The sequence below is a fragment of the Gymnoscopelus braueri genome (assembly GCF_963280865.1).
Source record: "Gymnoscopelus braueri genome assembly, chromosome: 11".
In the NCBI taxonomy this organism is placed as follows: Eukaryota; Metazoa; Chordata; class Actinopteri; order Myctophiformes; family Myctophidae; genus Gymnoscopelus; species Gymnoscopelus braueri.
The window spans coordinates 31,077,596-31,097,105 of NC_137613.1; the positions used below are offsets into that span (position 1 = coordinate 31,077,596).

General features: G+C 42.6%; 2 pseudogenes across 2 annotated transcripts in view; both read left to right on the top strand.

Annotated features, from left to right (window-relative positions):
- The first annotated feature begins 1,846 nt into the window (after positions 1–1,846).
- The window catches only part of LOC308095579 (exosome complex component RRP42-like), a 34,139-nt pseudogene continuing 16,475 nt past the window's right edge, over positions 1,847–19,510 (top strand). Inside the window, exons 1-2 of the transcript XR_013935117.1 lie at positions 1,847–1,894; positions 2,400–2,450. The product of XR_013935117.1 is annotated as an exosome complex component RRP42-like (transcript). The remainder of the gene's footprint in view (positions 1,895–2,399; positions 2,451–19,510) is intronic.
- LOC308096124 (tetranectin-like) lies at positions 10,603–12,574 on the top strand (annotated as a pseudogene). The gene is made up of 3 exons (XR_013935118.1): positions 10,603–10,768; positions 11,151–11,249; positions 11,344–12,574. The product of XR_013935118.1 is annotated as a tetranectin-like (transcript).

Genomic DNA, 19,510 nt, shown 5'->3' on the forward strand with positions numbered 1-19,510 from the left:
AGAGACGGGAGAGTGCGTGCTGCCAGCCACCGAAAGCAACGAGCAAACATTTGGCAGACGGCTCCATTATAGAAAGACCCGTGAAAGACTGTGTGTGCAGAGGGGAAGGAGAGGACGACAGCAGCGACGACCAGACCATATAAAGAGCGAAGCAGGGCCTGGAGAGGAGCGGACGAAAGGGAGGCTAAAGTGTTGCGACGCGCAACTCCATCAGTAGGCAGCGAAAGCCTGGCTTGGCTTGGCTTCCCTCCACCTGTTTTCCCCCAGTATTCGCACACACTTGTCTTAATTATTTATAGCATTTTTTATTGTATTTTAATAGCACCTGCACTTTACTTATCCATAAGTATTTGATGCACATTTTGCTATTAATTTGCACATTTGCTATTTTGCACACTCTGCATATTGGCCGAAGAGAACCCCCGGTGTTGCATTTGAATGGCCTAAGTCCACATAGTACTGAACGCACTTTATATAGCACCGCACTTTACTTTTGTAAAAGTACTGTTGCCTATTATGCTATTTATTTGCGCTTTTTTTTGCATTTTAGTTAGTTTAGCGGCACCATAGGAGGTTAGGGTTTATATTTTAGGACTGTATTATTTTGTATGTGTTTTAAAGGCACAGAGGCCTCTTGTATCAGGGACGAATCTTAATAAATGTATGTTTACCCCTTTTTATCCACTGTGTTGGTCTCAGTTCCTCCTTGGTTTTATTGGTGTTGTGTTCTCCTAAAGTCTAAGTACTTACCCAGTTATCTCGAACCTGTAAAAAGCCTGTTAAAACAAAGAGAGTTAATCAAGGAGTTCTTAGGCTCCTTTAATCCAAACCTAAGTGGCATAGTCTGCAAGGTTAATCAATTATTCCATTGGCATAAGCAAGAATTACGCACCCCGCACTTTATTGTGCATCTGATATTTTATTGTTGCCAAAACCATTTGTGAATAAACTAAAGGGTGTCATTTATCCCACCAAGAAATTGACACAGTTACATGTGACTCAGTCAGCAGTAGCTCACAGACACATCAAATATACAACCTAAAATGACCCGGCACTCTCCTTTAAGGTTTATAGTTTGTTGGAACATTGCAGGAGACATGGGAAACCTCTGGAGTGTCGACAGTCGACACAACAGAGAATGCAAATGAACTAGACCTAAGGGCCCCTTAGCCTGTGTGTGTGTGCGTGTGTGCGTGTGTGCGTTTTCTTCTTAAGTTTCACCCGCTATGGACGCATTCGACGGTCATGACACTTTCGAAAAATAATAGTGCACAAAAACGTTGAGGGGGTCAAAGAGAAAGACTCACCTGTGCGTCGCGGACAACAGCAGGGCAGGAGGCACCGACGCTGAAAGAAAACGCGACTGACAAGACCTGAGAAAACTCTTGATGTTGTCCTCACGTCGTCCCCGTGCGGTGTGTCCACGCCACACACACACACCACACACGTGGACACACACTGTCACAGTCACACTGCCACTCATCCACTTTTGCCAGCTGACTACCCTTGTGCGCGCACACAAACACACACCTGACGCGCACACACTCACCAGAGGAAAACTCCCCATCCGCCCGCCCCGTTAGCGTCATCCAGAGCCTTCTATTAGATGGCACTGGCGTCATCTACTCGTCTTCACAGGGAACCCCACTTTAACCCTTTAAGTGCACGGCAAGCCCAAATGTTACCTAAAGCAGTGGTTCTCAAACGTTTTCATTTCAAGGACCCCTAGTTTGGTATGCAATTTAGGCCACGGACGACCCCGTAACTCTGTACATGGTTGGTTTGTAACAAGGGTCCATAACCATACTTAATTAATGGTTCCTAACTATCATTTAGCCAATTAGCCATGGGAAACCCCCCTGCAGCCCCCTCAAATTTGACCCCTGCCCTGGAAGTCCCCGGACCCCTGAGGGCCATCTGCCATATGTGTTTGGGGGGGGGGGGGAGTAGCAGAGAGATACAGAAAAATATAATCTGTAATAAATAGCCTACAATCATCAATTTAAACATACACTAGACAAGTAAAATAGCAAAGATCCTACTCTAACCGGCCCCAAATAGGCCTAATGGCTGATGTTTGACTCTCTTTACTGTCATTTGAAAATATATATTTATTCCATTAACGGGTGCGAAGCTATCTTTTAAAGGAAGTATAGGCAACCGTTTAAAAAAATGAATGAATGCTAAAAAGAAAATAATACACTTTTATTATTATTATTATTTTAACCTTAAACGTGTCGAATAAAAAGGTTGCATTTCCACAAAAATAATGCATAAATTGTGGGAAAAAATAATCAGAGTTATGCAATCCACAACACAGACAGATTGATGCCCCCCACTGAAATGGGTTATCCATACAAACACATGCAGCAGACTACACACACACGCAGCAGGCTTAGCTACTATGTGACGTGGTCACCAACACAGACGGATCAGCCAAAATTACCCTGGTAATGTTGTATTTCAATACTTTTTACTTCTACTCCACTGCTACATCTCAGAGGCAAATATTGTACTTTTACTCCACTACAATTATTTGAAAACTTTAGTTACTTTGTAGATTATAATTATTATTACAAAACATACATTCACTTCAGCCCTATTTAAACTTTGGCTATTTGAAAATAGCCAATCTACAAGCTCACAATGCATCACATCGATTTGTTTTGAGCTTGTAGAACTGCTATTTTCAAAAGATTGTAACACATTTTATACAGACCTTGTGAAACAGGACATTCTGCATAATGAGTACTTCTTTTGGTACTTTAAGTATATTTTGATGCCAATACTTTTGTACTTTTACTCAAGTAAATTTTGATTACCTGACTTTTACTTGTAACAGAGTATTTCTACATTGCAGTTGATAGCTTTATTTTTCCTAGTAAATACCGGTCCATATCTATCGGTCAGATAAGAATTAATTACATCAATAAACGGAGGACGGAAACGTGTTATATGGCTATATAATGGCTAAAGAGAATCTAGCAAAGGCTCAAGTGAAAATGAAGCGCTCCTATGATCGGCGGGCTGAACGTCGGGAATTCAGTCCGGGCGATCAGGTGCTGGCTCTTTTGCCAATTGTGACCTCGCCTTTCCAAGCAAAGTTTACAGGTCCACACACTGTGGTTGAGAAAATTTCAGAGGAAAACTATGTCATTTCAACTCCAAACCGTCGTAAAGCTACTCAATTGTGTCACGTAAATCTGTTAAAACCATATTATGGGCGAGAGTCTGGGGAGATTCTACCTGTGTGTTTGGCAGCGGGCGTGGGTCCTACCTCTCAGTCGGTGGCAGTGGCTGAGGGCGAGGACACCAACACATTTGACGAGACATTGGGGTATGGGCGCTTGAAAAACACAGAGTCCCTTAGTAAGTTAGACAACCTGTTGTGTCATCTCCCCAAGGCTCGGCGTTCAGAGTTGGCTAGGTTGATTGGTAACTTCCCAGGTTTATTTGGTGATACACCATCACAAACACATCTTATCGAACATGACATTGAGTTGATTGATCCGAAACCCATTCGGCAGCGTTTTTATCGGGTCTCTGCAGACAAACGCCGGGTGTTGGATGCAGAGGTCCGGTATATGTTGGAGAATGGGATTGCGGAGCCGTCGTCGGCTAGTTGGGCTTCACCATGCATTTTGGTTCCGAAGTCTGACGGGTCATAGGTTCTGTTCAGATTTTCGCAAAGTTAACAACGTGACAAAACCAGATGCCTTTCCATTGCCTAGAATGGATGACTGTATTGACGAGGTTGGGTCAGCGAAATTTGTCAGCAAATTTGATTTGTTAAAGGGATACTGGCAAGTCCCACTGTCAAAAAGAGCTAGGGAAATTGCATCCTTTATTACTCCGTCCGGTCTCTACTCCTACAAAGTCATGCCATTTGGGTTACGAAATGCACCGGCGACGTTCCAACGCCTTATGAATAGGGTTGTTGGTGACCTCGAAGGCTGTGCCGTTTATTTGGACGACGTGGTCGTGTATAGTGACACTTGGGAGAGTCACATTGTACGGATCCACTCGCTCTTTCAGCGGTTGGCTGATGCGCAGTTAACGGTCAATCTTGCAAAATGTGAATTTGCTCGTGCAACGGTCACGTACCTTGGTCGTGTGGTCGGCCAGGGGGAGGTCCGTCCTGTGCACGCAAAAGTGATTGCTGTGGAGAATTATCCTCCTCCCGCTACTAAGAAAGATCTTATGCGATTCTTAGGGTTAATAGGATACTATAGAAGTTTCTGCCGAAATTTTTCTTCTGTTGTCTGTCCTCTGACTGACCTTCTCAAGGACAAGGTGAAGTTTGTCTGGTCCTCCCAGTGTCAGCAGGCATTCCAAAATGCTAAGATCTTGCTGTGCTCTGCCCCAGTGTTGGCAGCTCCTCGCATGGACCAATAGTTCAAGTTGCAGGTCGATGCGAGTCATTTTGGAGCAGGTGCAGTATTGTTGCAGGCTGACAGTGGGGGGCTGGACAGACCAGTCAGTTTCTTTTCTAGAAAGTTTAATAAGCACCAGCTTAATTACTCTGTTATTGAAAAGGAAGCATTGGCACTGGTGTTGGCTTTGGTGCATTTCAGTGTGTATGTGGGATCTGGGGTGCCTGTTATTGTCGATACAGATCACAACCCACTTACATTCCTTAGCTCTCTTAAATGTCCAAACCAAAGACTTATTAGGTGGTCTTTGTTGTTACAGTCATTTTCTCTGGACATCAGGCACATTAAAGGGAAAGATAATGTGGTGGCAGATGCACTGTCTCGTGCTCCTGTGTAAATGTCTGTCTAATCCTTGATGTCTTTGTTTTTCTAGAGCCTGGCGTTGTGGTCCCTGGCCTGTCCTGCTCCTTGACAGCCCTATTGCTAGCTGAAACACCAGGATCCAGCTGTTGAGGGGGGAGGAGAGTCCAGGGGTGTGCAAAGCCAGGGCTCTAAGGGTGTATTACACTCTAGTAGTAGACACATTTTCTGAAAGTATTTGAGTCTGAAATTGTAAAATGTAATGTTAAAATAGTGTGATGTAAAGTGCACTCAAGTGTTTGAATTTTGGGTTTGATTATTGTTTTGTATTTAAGTAGTGTTCAATGGGGAGCCGTGGTTCCTAGTGGGACCACGTCTTTAAGGGGGGGGTGTGATGCCCCATATATTAGTCTGGGTGGTTGTGGGGGTGATGCTTGCACTAACTCTTGCCCTATAGGGGAGCAGGGTGGAGCTGATTGCTCATTGGAGAGCACCTGGGCCCGGTGCCTCCAGGAGGCTATAAAAGCCCCACCCTGGCCAGTCTCTAGGAGAAGCCTGAGAGAAGCAGACCTATCTCCACCAGCTCCAACTCTACTCTCCATGCCCTTATCATTATGACTATGTCTTTCTTTCCATCCATACACCTCGCACCACACCATGCTCCACACATCCACATCTACACTACTGATTACTGACTTCACACCCCATAGGATCCTTATGTTCTGTTCATACCTATTTAGTTTGTTGTTAGGTTTGGGTTAATAAATATGTATTTGATTTATAACTTCATCCTGGTCTCCGTCCCAATGTTTGTCACGGCCTAGAGCCAAGCTGTGACAATAGTATTTGGGTTTATTCCAGAGAAGAGATCTTACAAGCGTTGGACAAGCATAGTTCCAGATATATTCTTCTGACGTTCAAACAGAGATACAGAGTAATTATACACATAGCGTGGGGTTACGCCTTTCGTCATCACGTCAGCCTTAAGTTATGGCTTGAATGGCTCAGTTTCCTGGGCAACCAAGGTTGGGGTATCGAGGTTAACCTCCTATCTAATATGGTTGACATACCAGAAGGAGCCCATTAGACCAAAACAATGTTGCAGGCCGCTCGTAAGGCACTGACACTTTTAACCATATTAACACATAGAAATGGAAAATGGTACACTTTAAATCCATAAGAAAATGGTACAAAATCAGATCTATCAGCAGTATTGATACTTTTACTTATAGAAACTTTTTCCACCACTGGAGAAGACGTGTTTCTATCTATGCTCTCTTGAACCTATAATTGTGTTGACCCTTTCTAACTGCATATTACATGAATCTGTCTTGGGAGATAGTATGCATGTATGTCAATTAACATGCAACAAAATGTATTATAATATTAGTGTCAATGCAGTCAGGAAGTATTTGACAGTTAAGCTCATGTCCCAATACTTATCATAAAATGTATTATATGAGACATATCCATTTTCAAACCTCCAATAACAATTATAAAGTTCTCTCTATGGTTCATGTTTATATCTTTCAGGGTGATTCGGCAGTTCTAGTTGGAGTCAAGGCTGAGATTGGGAAACCAAGACCTCTAGTTCCAGATGAAGGATATCTGGAGTTTTTTGTTGACTGGTAGGTACAGTGGTTCAGCCATACATTGCAATCTTGGCTTATTTTGGTGTATATGTTACAGTATGATTGGAGAACCAGTATGATTGAAGAAAGCGCGCTCGTTTTTACCACCCACCCAGCACTAGAGGGAGCCACAAGCCAGGCTTGTGCACAAACATATATGGCCACACACACACACACACACACACACAGTCACACACACAGTCACACACACACACACACACACACACACACACACACACACACACACACACACACACACACACACACACACACACACACGCGCACGCGCTCATGCTTTTTTTGGTTTATTGAAAGCAGGACTGTTTAGATACTTTTATTGTGTTCTGGCTTTTGTTTTACTTTCTCCCTGACACACACACACACACACACACACACACACACACACACACACACACACACACACACACACACACACACACACAGTGATCCATGAAAAGAACTATTCTGTCCCTATCGGTTTACAACTCAAACGGCGCTGAGTCGACTAGTAGAGCATCGGCCGGTCAGCGCGGGCACTCGCGCCTGGAGGCGCGAGGGCGCGCTTCCTCGGCCTCAAGCTCCACTAAGTCGGCGCGCCTCCGTCATGGACAAGCGTGTGCGTGTGAACGCGTGTTCAGCGTTCCCCTCATAGATATTATGGTTCCCCTAGCGTAGCTTCCTGGTTGCTATGTGGGGGGGAACAACAAAAGACAGGTCCGCGTCGGCGCATCAAAGCCCCGCCTCTCCGCGCTCTCCTTCTCCTCCTCGGAGGAGGAGAAGGAGAGGACGGGACGGTTTATTACGCGAGGAGGAGGAGGAGGAGGAGGCTCCTCTTCCTCGCGAGCCTCGCGTAATAAACCCCCGCCTCGCAGCGCCGCGTCCTCCTTCTCCTCCTCGCGAGCCTCGCTAATAAACCCTGTCTCGAAAAGCCCCGCCTCGCCCCGAAGGAGCCCCGTGCCTAAAAACGAGCGCTCTGTCTTCAATCGTACTGGTTCTCCAACGTACTGTGACATATATGTTCTTCAAAGTAACAACAGAAACTGAAGGCAGCAATAGGCACTCGTATAGTGCCTGGGGTAACCGGAACGCTTTCCCCAAAACACACTCGGCCCCATTTTAAGTTTAGGAATGAAGTCAGGTTTAGGCATAGTTCTACTGCGGATATGTTTAGGGGTTAGGTTAAGACTTTGACAGGGGACAGTTTAGAATTGCAGCCTCCTGAAGGTGTTTCTTTAGGGCAGTTTTGAAAGTGAGTAGGGTTTTACACTCCTTTACTCCTTTTGGTAGGGCATTCCACATTTTTGTTGCATAGCATGAGAACGAGTTCATTCCCTTTGTTGAGCCAAATCTTGGTTGAACATGATCCGTGGAGCTGCTTCTGGTGTTGTGATCGTGGACTTCATTTACGTTTTTTGACAGGTACAGGGGTATCCCAATGTTGTGTCGTATCTTGTAGACCAGGCCCAATGCAAGTTGCTGTACTCTGTCCTCAACCCTGAGCCATCCAACCCTAGCAAAATGAGCAGGGGTTAGATGGGTTGTGTGTTTGAGGCCAAGAAGTAGCCTTACTAGTTTGTTTTGGGATATTTGGAGCCTTATTTTTAAGGCCTTGGTGGTGTTGTGATACCATGAGGAGCATGCATAATCGAAATGATGGTAGATCTTGGCTACAGACATTGAATAGTTTGGTAAGAAGATACAGAGACAACCATCAGTTTCTACAGTCTCCTTTTCTAGTACAACTTTATTTGCACAGTCTGTCTTTGCAGAAATGTGAATGAATGTTTTATTTGGTCTGTTCATAGACAGTAGTATGCCAAGTATGTTTGAACTAATAGCATAACATGACCACTAGGAGGCAGTGTTTATCCCCAAAAGATAATGTTCCTTATAGAAATGCAATAACCACTTTCAACCTAGCATGCCTCTTTTGGGCATGTCATTATAGGTGAATTTATAATACATAAATAAAATAGCAGATCTACAAGCTCACAATGTGTCATGTCTGTTGTATAACATATTGTGAGCTTATAGATCGGCTATTTTTGAAGGACTACACCGTCATAACAAAGTATGAAATGGGGACTAAGTGTCTGTCACTTATCTAATCTGTCATTAAATAACCTACTGACTGTTTATATCTGTTACTTCTTCCCCATGGGGGGGGGGGGAACTCGGGACAGAACTGAGTAACACTCTCTACAAAGTCTTCAACAACAAACACTGTTTGGACCTGCAGAGCCTCTGCATCAGTGCTGGAGAACACTGCAGTGCTGGGTGCTCTATGTTGATGTGTTGGTGAGCACCACTGTTTTCAACTGCATTCTCTGGCACGTCAGTTGGCCTGGCCATCTGCACTTGGGCTGACTGTCTTGGCATAATGTATGTAATGCTTCTAACATGTAGATGTGGTCTGGTCAGTTTGTTACATGCATGAAGCTGCGTACTGTATGTTTTTGATTCTATTGAGAACAAGTGAATATGAACTTGAATGTAACACGTGTAGGAGTCCTGCTTGTGACATCTCTTATGTTGTTTGTTTCTGAAGCTGCAGTGTGATGGAAACCTCTATGATGTAATCTCAATAGCTATTAAAGCAGCTCTCTTTAACACCAAGTAAGTTGTCATGCTGGTATGCAGAATTATTCTATGATCAAACACAAATCTCGGCCAATATACAGTACATGTGTGTATATGTGACTCGGGGGGGAAACCTGTCAACCCAGAAAGTGGGCTTTCTGGGTTGACATCAGTTTGTACATGTCTACTTTTCGAATAAAACTTTTTTATTTGTATTTATTTTTTATAATACAGTCTGTTTGTCTTTGCATAAACTACAGTAGACTGAAAGTCTTTGATCTGTTCATATACAGCCAAAAGTGTCAAATAACTGACATGCGTTCAGTTCCAATCTGTTTTTGCTTCATATATACAGTAAAATCCTCTGTGTTCATTTATTCATTGAGTACAAATGTAACTAAATGAACAACAAGGACATCCTAGTGTGCTGTTCAAGCCACGTGTTCATATTGTGTTACTTGAACTGGACTTTGTGTCGCATAAATATCCAGTTAAATCCATCCGTCAAACGTTTTGGGGAGTGTGTTCCATAGACACAAGTTATTTAATTCATAGCATTTAGAGGAAACACCATCTTCATCTAATTTCTACTAAAACATACAAAAAAAAAGTGAAACACATTTCGTTATTGGCACGGTACTGCCACAGAAGCATTTCATCTGGTCACTGTGTGTCTGTGCCACGTGTTGCAGAACAGTATTGTATGGTTGAAGGCTGACTGAGAGAGCAGATGTGACTCTGGATCATGTCCCACTGCTCCTTCAGAACCCTGAGGCGTGTGCAGTGTCTGGGTGGAGAAGGGTCCAGAACAAACTGCTTTTCTTTTCAAAGCTTGTGACCCCTTTCCATGATAGAATCATGTATTAACCACTTACTGTAAGCCCTATATATAGTCATAGGTCATATGATAAATGGCGAAAGTTCGCTTTCTAGAATCTCACAACGCATCACAAAGCAAGTCACATTGCAAGCTTGTAGATCTGTTATCACTTTTATTTTAAACTTCTTGGAAATGTTTATAATTGTCGGATTAGAATTATTTCTTTTGCCTGCAGTATATGACATGCCCAAAATAGGGATGCCAGGTTGAAAGTGGTTTAAGGGAAGTTGCTAAAAAGGATAATTAATTACGTAATTGGTACTGTCAAACTGGGTTTAAGTTGTCTATCAGTTTCTAAGGAAAGGACAATTGACATCAACCAAACTGTAAGTGAACTGGAAGTTCCAGTCTGGGATATTTAAGATGTGTAATGAAAGCCCCCTTCATACACAATTATACTAACAATATAACATAATATACTCAAAATATTGTAAAACCTAGTGAGGTAAACAGATTAGCTTAAGTTACAGCAAGTTGGGTTTTCTTTAAGAAAATAAAAGCCATAATATTTCAAACTTGTTAACTTTTTTATGAAAACGACGTACATATGACATACGTATGTCGTCTTCTGTGTCCACCTGCTTTCCATGCCTGTCTCTTGTTAACACTTACGCACCATATTAAGAGCCTAACGCAGTGCAGAATCTGTTCTTGAGAGATTAAGAGCCAGATGACACACGCACACACTCCTGAGGCTTGACTGTTCTTCCTCTTCGTCTTTCTGGATTGCAGCATTTTCCCCCTGTTGTGGGAAGGGCGGGTTTGATGGACAGACAGATGGAGAGAGAGAGACAGACAGACAGAAGCAGATAAATTGCCAGTTTCCATGCTTGAGCCTCACTCAACAGTTGTGACCATGGAGTTCAAAGGAACGTGTGTTTTGCTGGGAGTACTCCTTCTGGTGAGCAGTGCATTTCAACAGGCACCACCAAAGAAAAAGAAAGGTGGGTGACATGAAAACAAACACTCGCATTAATATTGCATTAAATATTACTTTTTTTCTGTAGCTGAGTAAAACAACCACATACCACTTACTATACATAGCCACTACCCCTCTCACTGAGGGTACTTGGCTCTCAGTAGTCAACAAGATGGATATTGATTTGATATTTTTTATTGATTACTTCCACCGACTCCTGTTTCTCTGTGTTTAATCCACCTGTCTGTCTCTTCTGTTTTAATCCTGTTTTAACCCACCTGTTTATTTCAAATGTTTTAATCCACTATCCAGTCTGTCTTTTTCGCTATCTCCCCTGTATTAATCCAGCAGTCTGTCTCTTCTGTCCACTCTCTTCTTAATCCACCTGTCTTGTGTGTTTGAGGCAGATCCGACCAAGGATGCTGCCATTGAGGGTCTACAGAGACAAATAGATGACATTGTCCAGGAGCTCAATCTGTTGAAAGAACAACAGGCCTTGCAGACAGGTACTGTAGGAAGGCTTCTTACTCGTTTCTGTTTTCTAAAAGGATCACTTCACCCATTTTCACCCATCCTCAAATAACTGGTCCTCGCCAACAGTGTGTCTGAAGGGCGTAAAGATCCTTAACAAATGTTACCTGTCTAAACCCCTGAAGAAGCGCTATCACACAGCTAGTGACGACTGCAATGCCCTGGGTGGTGTTCTTGGTACCCCGACATCTGCTGATGAGAACGACCAGCTCAATAACTACATCCGCCAGACCATCGGTCCAGATGAGCAGGTGTGGTTGGGCGTCAGCGATTGGCAACCGAGGGCACCTGGGTAGACCAGTCTGGGTTGAACATCGCCTACAGGAATTGGGACACGTCCAACTACCGGGCACCTCAGCCCGATGGGGGCAAGTCCCAGAACTGTGTTTTGCTCTCGGGGGCCGCAGGTGGGAAGTGGTTTGATGAGAATTGTCGTGAGGAGAAGGCTTCCGTCTGCCAGTTCAACATTGTCTGAACAGACACACACACATCTTACCATAGAATGCTTGTTGCTGTGTAATCATTGTTCATTGCCACTTTCACTGCTAATCTGAAATAAGGGGGTTTAAACCAGTGCTTCTAAGCTGGTTTTGCATTGGGACCTAATCCAAATCCATTGCACATTATCAGTTGCATTAAAGGTAGAACAGCTTTTAAAACCAAAAACACAAACAAATACAAGTCGTCCCACATCTAGTGATACATCAAAATGAAAATCTATAGAATGCAAGGCCACAAAACACCTGTAAACATGACTACATGGCCTTACACCTGATGTGAACATCAAGTGTTCAGTAGTTGTAACGTGTCTGGTACATTCTTTGTGGTGGTTACAGAAAATCCTGGTTAGAACATGGGTTTTAAAAAACAAACAGGCGGAGGTCACTTGCAGTAGCATCACTGACCTCTGTTAAATGTATAGAAAGTTTATGATTCCATTGATGTAAAATACAATGATATCAGTTGTTTCTTATTTCTGAAATCACATTAAACTCAGGTTTGGTGCTGGCACCTATCACTAATATATTGGGGAGGACCTGTCGTAAAATAGTCCCATGGCACCTTTTTGGGACATGAACCACATTTTTAAGAAACACTGGTTTAAATTAATAACAAACTTCTCTTCTGCTATGCCTTGACAAATTGGTGCAAGGTTCAGAATCTCAACCTCCTTACACCACCTGCATTCCTTACACCAAAGATTATTTCAGAGTGCAAGCCTTAATTGTCAGCTTTTATTTTGACATGTTGTCTAGCCTGATTTACCTGAAAAATACACTTTAATAAACCATGGAAAGTGTTTTTATGTTTGTAGTTTTGTAAACCATTATTCTGCAGAAACGTTACCCGTGTACACTTTATACTGAAAGGAGAGTAATTTACCCTAGGAAAACACATCCAAAATAATTATGAAGTCTGGTATTTTTCTGTCAACTTGGCTTCTGCCGCCACGGTAAACAATGGATGCCTGTCCACACCCTCACCGTTTTCCATGGCTTACGTTCCTGTGGTTGATGTCAAGCTCACCGGCCATAATTCATAAAGGTCAAAAGTTTAGAGTAAACTAAGGGAGAACACAGCAGGTCATAGGCCAGTGTGAGTGATTTTTTTGTCAACCAAATTTGACAATTTATTGTGAAAAACGTATTTTTTTTACACAAAAAAAACTATTTAAAAACACTTAAAGTCAACACAAATGCTTTGAGCAAAGGTCCTAAACTGCATTGTATTTAAATGCCCCAGCAGCCCCTAGAATCAGTGGCTTGCAAGATTGAAATTGAATTCTCTATGGCAATGTTGAGAGAACGATAAAAGTCACTTTCAAGTAACAATTACAATAACATAATAACATGTGTGCCCCTTATTTGGAAACCATAAAAGCACATCAAGTAAATACAGGAAAATGAAAATGTCTAGGAGGGGGCATGTGCTTGTTTTTCAGTTTCATTGGAAGCATGAATTTTGGTAGGAGATGCACTTCTGTAGAGTCATAATAAAACATTAGATGAAACACATTGAAAAGAAACCTAATCTGATGCCATTTTTAAGTGACTGAGTCACTCCAAGTTGTGACTATGTCACAGATTCCCTGAGTGTAATAAACTAAACCCTATAACTTAATTGACCAGGGGACTATTCTTGGTCCCCTCCTTTTCCCCTCTCTACACCTAAACTAAAAATGCTTTGTCTCGTGTTTTGAGCTTGTAGATCGGCTATTTTCTGTGAATGTTCACTCCAGAATAGAGACGCTAGGGTTCATGTGGTTAATGCAATGTTCTGTCACATTCCTCCATCACAGTGAGCCCTTGGGAAGCCCAGAGTTGTCACAAGTAGTCTGTAACAGCAGTCTGCTGATCACACCGTCACAGCATCACCGTGCTAGACAGAATCCTCTGGTACGAATCAGTCTGAATCCCTTTGAAGTGATCCGACATGCTGTCCAGTGTCCACATAACTGGAGTCCCGTAGCAGATGTCCATACACCATGGTCTCGTCAATGGAGGCATAGGCGTGGGACTCTGAACTAGTTTTGGAGAAGTGCCTGTCGCTGGGCGGAAAAGGTTTCCCTTGCTGATGTAGATAGAAGACTCTGTGCTAATTTTCCCTTTCTTCTTTTTCCTGTTCAGAAGATTAAATAAAAGAGCCGTTGTTTGAGTGAGCAGGCATCATACAACAAGACTGGCAGACAAATCAGATTGTTGGCCTATCCGGATTGGAATCAATATATTTTTATAAAGTCCGGGGGAAAAAAAGAAATATACTGTAGTAGGATTTGCTTGGTTTTGGTATAGTGCAAAGACCGCAGATACCGTCTTTGCACCACAACAAACAGCCGCCAACATAGCTTATTTTACCTTCATTCATTTATTAACATATACAGAATTCATCCTAGCTATCAAGAGCAGTGTTCAGCCACTAAAGTGCTTGTGGACCAGCTCCAGCTCTAAGACCAGTGCCTGTCCCATGTGTAGACAGGGAGAACATGCAAACTCCATAAAGAAAGGTCCCAGAGTCATGTTCAAAGCCAGGACTATCTTGATGTGAGACAACATTGTTACCCACTGAGCCAGCATGCCACCCACAACAATGATAACGCTACCTCAATCCTTGTGCCAGATTTACAACTAGAAAAAGTGCTCCTCGGAGCACAGGTCTCCGCCAGGTCAGGTAGGTTATTGTGGTCTCCTGGTGGCGCTATAATAGGCCAATGTGAAAAGGGTGCCATTTATTCTTAGGTCTTTCACGGCAATCAGACACTGCATTCATGATTTGAGGCATTTCGTTCCAAAAATTTGTTTTGCTAAATTAGACCTGCTGGTGGCGCTATAACAGGCCAATGTGAAAAGGGTGGCATTTCTTCCTCGGCCTAGTGGGAATGTGCGTGTGAAAATTCACGGAAATCGCAAGCTGCGTGCTTAGTTTGAGGCTTTTTGTTCAAAACGGACCAATCCTGCAAACTTTGGAAGCCAACCATAGGCAATGAGGATGGAATATGGGAAATCGGACAGATTTGTGTTGATCACATGACTATAGAGATACTGTGAACCGATTTGCATGACGTTTGGATAAAATCTGTAGGAGTAATGTAAAAAAAAAGGGTTTGCACAAATCGGCCTCCTGGTGGCGCTATAACAGGCCCATGTGAAAATTGGGGTAGAGGTTCTGAATTGGCATCCAGGGAGTGTGTGTGCACAGTTTCGGAGCGACCGGGCCAACGGTGCCAGAGATTAGCTGCTAACACACAGACAGGACACGCGGACGGACGGACGGACGGACGGACAGGGGCGAAAACATACTCTCTCGCCATGCCTTTCGGCCTGGCGGAGACAATGAAAGTCTGTTAAAAGAGAGTTAAGTTTAGTCGTACTCACTTTGTCACTATGCACACAGTATGATGGCCAGAAGGAGGAGGACCGCTCCTACGATATCCAGTATGGTGGCTAGGATGTCTGCAGAATTAGAATTAAAAAAAAACCTTCTTGTGAGCAACTGTACAGGAAATAGTTCCATTCACCTCTGGTAAACAAATATTATATTGAACAGAGGTATGAGTCCCCCAAAAGTGCATTTCACTGCAAGGAAAAGGTTAAATACAAAGCAGATATCCAGGGTTTGAGGTGAATTGGGTGATCCATGACTCTTTTGATAACCCCCTCTGGTCATTCATCTTTATCACCGGTGGGGATATGTTTCATCCATGCTACTGGTCTGACTGAATTAAATAAATGCATTTCCATTTGGTAAATGTAGCCTGTCTGATCCAATACACATTATATATACAATTTAACAATTCATTTAAAAATGTATGTTAACCTCATTATTAAATATATTTTTTATTCCAACACAGCAAAAATAGAACAGCTACAAGCTCTCATGTGACGCGTTGCAAGCTTGTAGATCTGTTATCTTCACTGTTTGTCGTACGAAGAAGTATATAGGGCTTAAGTGGTTAAGAAAATGTCTACCTCTCGAACCCTGCATATATCTGATGTATACATTTTACAGCAATGCATGTTCTTACTGTTCTTCTGGTGAAAGCACCAAAGTAGCCCTCATCTGGCAAACAGTTGGATGTTGAGATAGAAGCTTTCTGGAACCGGCATAAAGCATAGAATGGTATAATTCCAGTCCAAATATCGTGTCAAATTCACTAACAGGTGTGTACAACGTCTATGAAGTTTTTATGAACTTTACCGGAAAAAAAACACAAAAAGTTAGAACATGGATTTTCTGCCCGACAATATTATATGACCAGGTAAGGGTCCTGAAATGATGCGTTTTATTTGTATTGAACCTTTCATTCACAGAGAATCTCATTGTGATCCATGGTTAAAAACATATCAATCATAGAAAGTTGAAAACCGGTTTAAAAAATGTTAAAGCACAAAAGGATATTGATTCATTTATTATATGTCTTTACAGAGGTTAAGTTTAGGAATAAGGTTAGGGTTAGACATGGTTTACTGAGGTTAGGTTTAGGAATAAGGTTAGGTCTAGACATAGTTTTACCAAAGTTACGTTTAGGAATAAGGTTAGGTTTAGACATAGTTTTACTGAGGTTACGTTTAGGAATAATGTTAGGTTTAGACATAGTTTACTGAGGTTAAGTTTAGGAATAAGGTTAGGTTTAGACATAGTTTACTTAGGTTAAGTTTAGGAATAAGGCTAGGTCTAGACATAGTTTACAGAGGTTACGTTTAGGAATAAGGTTAGGTTTAGACATAGTTTACTGAGGTTAAGTTTAGGTATAAGGTTAGGTTTAGACATAGTTTACTTAGGTTCAGTTTAGGAATAAGGTTAGGGTTAGACATGTTTAGGAATACCTGGTGACCGTTCCGAGTTCGGCGGGTTTGAAGAGAGCCTTCATTAGTATCATTGGTAACACCTGTGAAGGAAGTACAATTCTATTTATTATTTTTGAAATTTCTGAATACTTTTACTGGCTGCTTTGAGTTCATATTGATCCTAACTACTACTTAATTTTACAATTTCTACTGAGGACACTACAACATTCAGCCACTAGAGGTCAGACTTGTATGACACATGGGTTATATAGACTAATTATTTGTTTACCAACATTAAGACTGGATGTACAGGTGATTGTTTCATACAATCAATTCTCAACCTGTTGTTTCGGGGTGCGCTGGTTTCAGCACACTCCCTATTTGTGTGTTGGCTAGTGCTGCGCGCCGTAGCGAGACCTGACAGAATGGGTTTGACGCTTGCGCAGTATGACGCTTGCAACCAGTGTGACGTCGTCTGTTAAGGGGTCTATAAGTTCACGTTCCCCCCAATATCACATTGCATATTGATTGGTTGAGTACTTTATTAACAGCAAAAAAGTAAGGGGGGGGAGGGGTGATCTAGCTAGAAGCCCTGTCTAGGTTCAGTTATAAATTGCAGACAGGTGGTCTTTTATGGTGGTTTTAAAGGAGGGTAAGGAGTCACACCTCATATGTCCAAAATTGTTGCTTTTCAGGATTCAAATTAAAAAATAGCAGATCTTCAAGCTCAAAGCACATCGTAGATCTGCTATTGTTGATGCTTTTGTGTGATGCTGTAGTATGATCAAATAGGGCAGTGGTTCTCAACCTTTTTGCACCAAGTACTACTCAGAAAATATTTGGCTCTCCAAGCACCACCATTAACTGATGTTAAAATACAGTAGCCTACACCTAGCTCTGGTCCATAGCGTTTCTAATCCTATGGACCAGAGCTAGCCTACACCTACGCTACGTCCCATCCTATGCATGTCGCTGCCGAGAGATATTAAAGCAAGCAAAAGCATCTCGTTGTTTAGCTTGTGAGCAACAACAACGAGGCACACCATGTATAGGCCTACTAGCCCTGGTCCAGAGTGTTAGAGAACTCACTAACACTCTGGACCAGGGGTACATGTATACATAATGTGACATTATTAATGTCAACGTTTATTGATTATTGTAGGATTTAGAATGATTTCATTTGACTCACCTCGGCGCTGAATCCCATTGAAGACGTATGGTGTGTTTCACCTCAGAAAAAGACTGTATGTGTAAACAGAATGAAAAGTAGTTTGACTGAGTCAACGGTCAGGTCAGAGACGCTGCAATACAAACTTTAAAGTGATGTCGTCTGTTGAAAGAACGAACAGTGACTGAATGATGCGCTCTGCTGGCTGTTAGCTGTGGACCGCCCCTCCTCTGATTGGCCAACAGTTTGCACGTGCGTGCGGAACGCGCGCCGCTCATTGGTCCTCACGGTGCACTCATCGTGTTTACCTACGAATTCGCGCATGCGGGAAGAGACTAGAGCAGATCTACAATCTCACAGCTCGTGTCGTGACGATGCGACGCGCTGTGAGCTTGTAGATCTGTGGCCCAGTTTGATTTTTAACACAGCTGAAACTCGGCAATAAATGAAGCGGCGTGTCTGGATGTTGGACGCAGAACAGCTGAAGATATTCATTCATTCATTGAATCTAAACTGAAACCAGTTGCTTTCAAATTGGAACGTTTTTATCCTGCTGCGCTACGGTGAGTAAAATAATGATGGAAAAAAACAGTGGTGTAAAGTAACTAAGTACAATTTTGAGGTATCTTTTACTTTACTGGAGTATTTCCAATGTATTACTTTTATTTCTACTCCACTACATCTCAGAGACAAATATTGTACTTTAACTCCACTACAATCATTAGAAACCTTAAGTTACTAGTTACTTTGTAGATTTAGATTATAATTACGAAACATGCATTAACCACAGCCCTACTTAAACTTTGGCTGATTGAAAATAGCGACGTGTTGTCTCGCTATGCACCTGGAGTCACTGGGTGTTTTCGGGTCTTGCAACAGGACACCCTCCAGGCGACCCGACCGAGGCTGATCAGACACCGGCCTGTGTCCAAGTGGCATGCTAGTAGATGCTACTGCCACCACTGTCTCTTGAGGGGAGTTAAGAAACAGTGCTAATTGGAGGTTAGGGTTAGCCTGGCGCACCGCAGCCTGTATCAAAAAGGTTATAAGGACATTACTTATTGTTTCCCATTGTAGCCAAACCGGGAGCAGTACTGGCAGCGGACGTAGGGGGGTTTTCCGGGTTGAATGGGAAACATGGCCACAGGCTGACTAAATAAGCGATTTAAACGGGTAGTTTCGCTCCGTTCCTAAAATGTTATGCGCCGAACCAAACTTTAAACATCCGTGCGGCTTGGAATCTACCATTTAGTTTTGGGATACGACGTATACAAAAGGGTAAACAGCGGAGCCTTCGGACGTTCACCCGATTCTGGAAGGTAACGACATAGAACCTCATCTCGGAGCTGTATAGCGGAGTGAGAGGTTCTTTATGGAGCTAGTTATTTCACTGATTAGGTATGCAGGGAGAAGAACTAATTATTGAACTCATCAGGTGTAATTTGGGCCCACACAGCTGGGCCTGTGTGGAGCATGATTAGGTACCTCAAGTAAACTGAGATGTGAAATAATATGGTGCATATATTTTGCTTGTTCAAGTGAGGGTGTAATATTGCTTTGGGGCACCTGAATAGGTTCAAACTTAGCATTTTGTTTACTGTTGAAGGTTGCTTTGAACCTGTAATCCCCTCCTAACACACACCACAGCGTGGGATTATCCAAACTTGAGATGATCCTGTTTCTTTCAACTGTAGATGCTGAAGGTTTAGTCACTGAGGTTTTCATGCAGGTGAAGACGGGAACGTCTGCCCGACCACAAGGAAAACCTTCACACCTTGTTAAA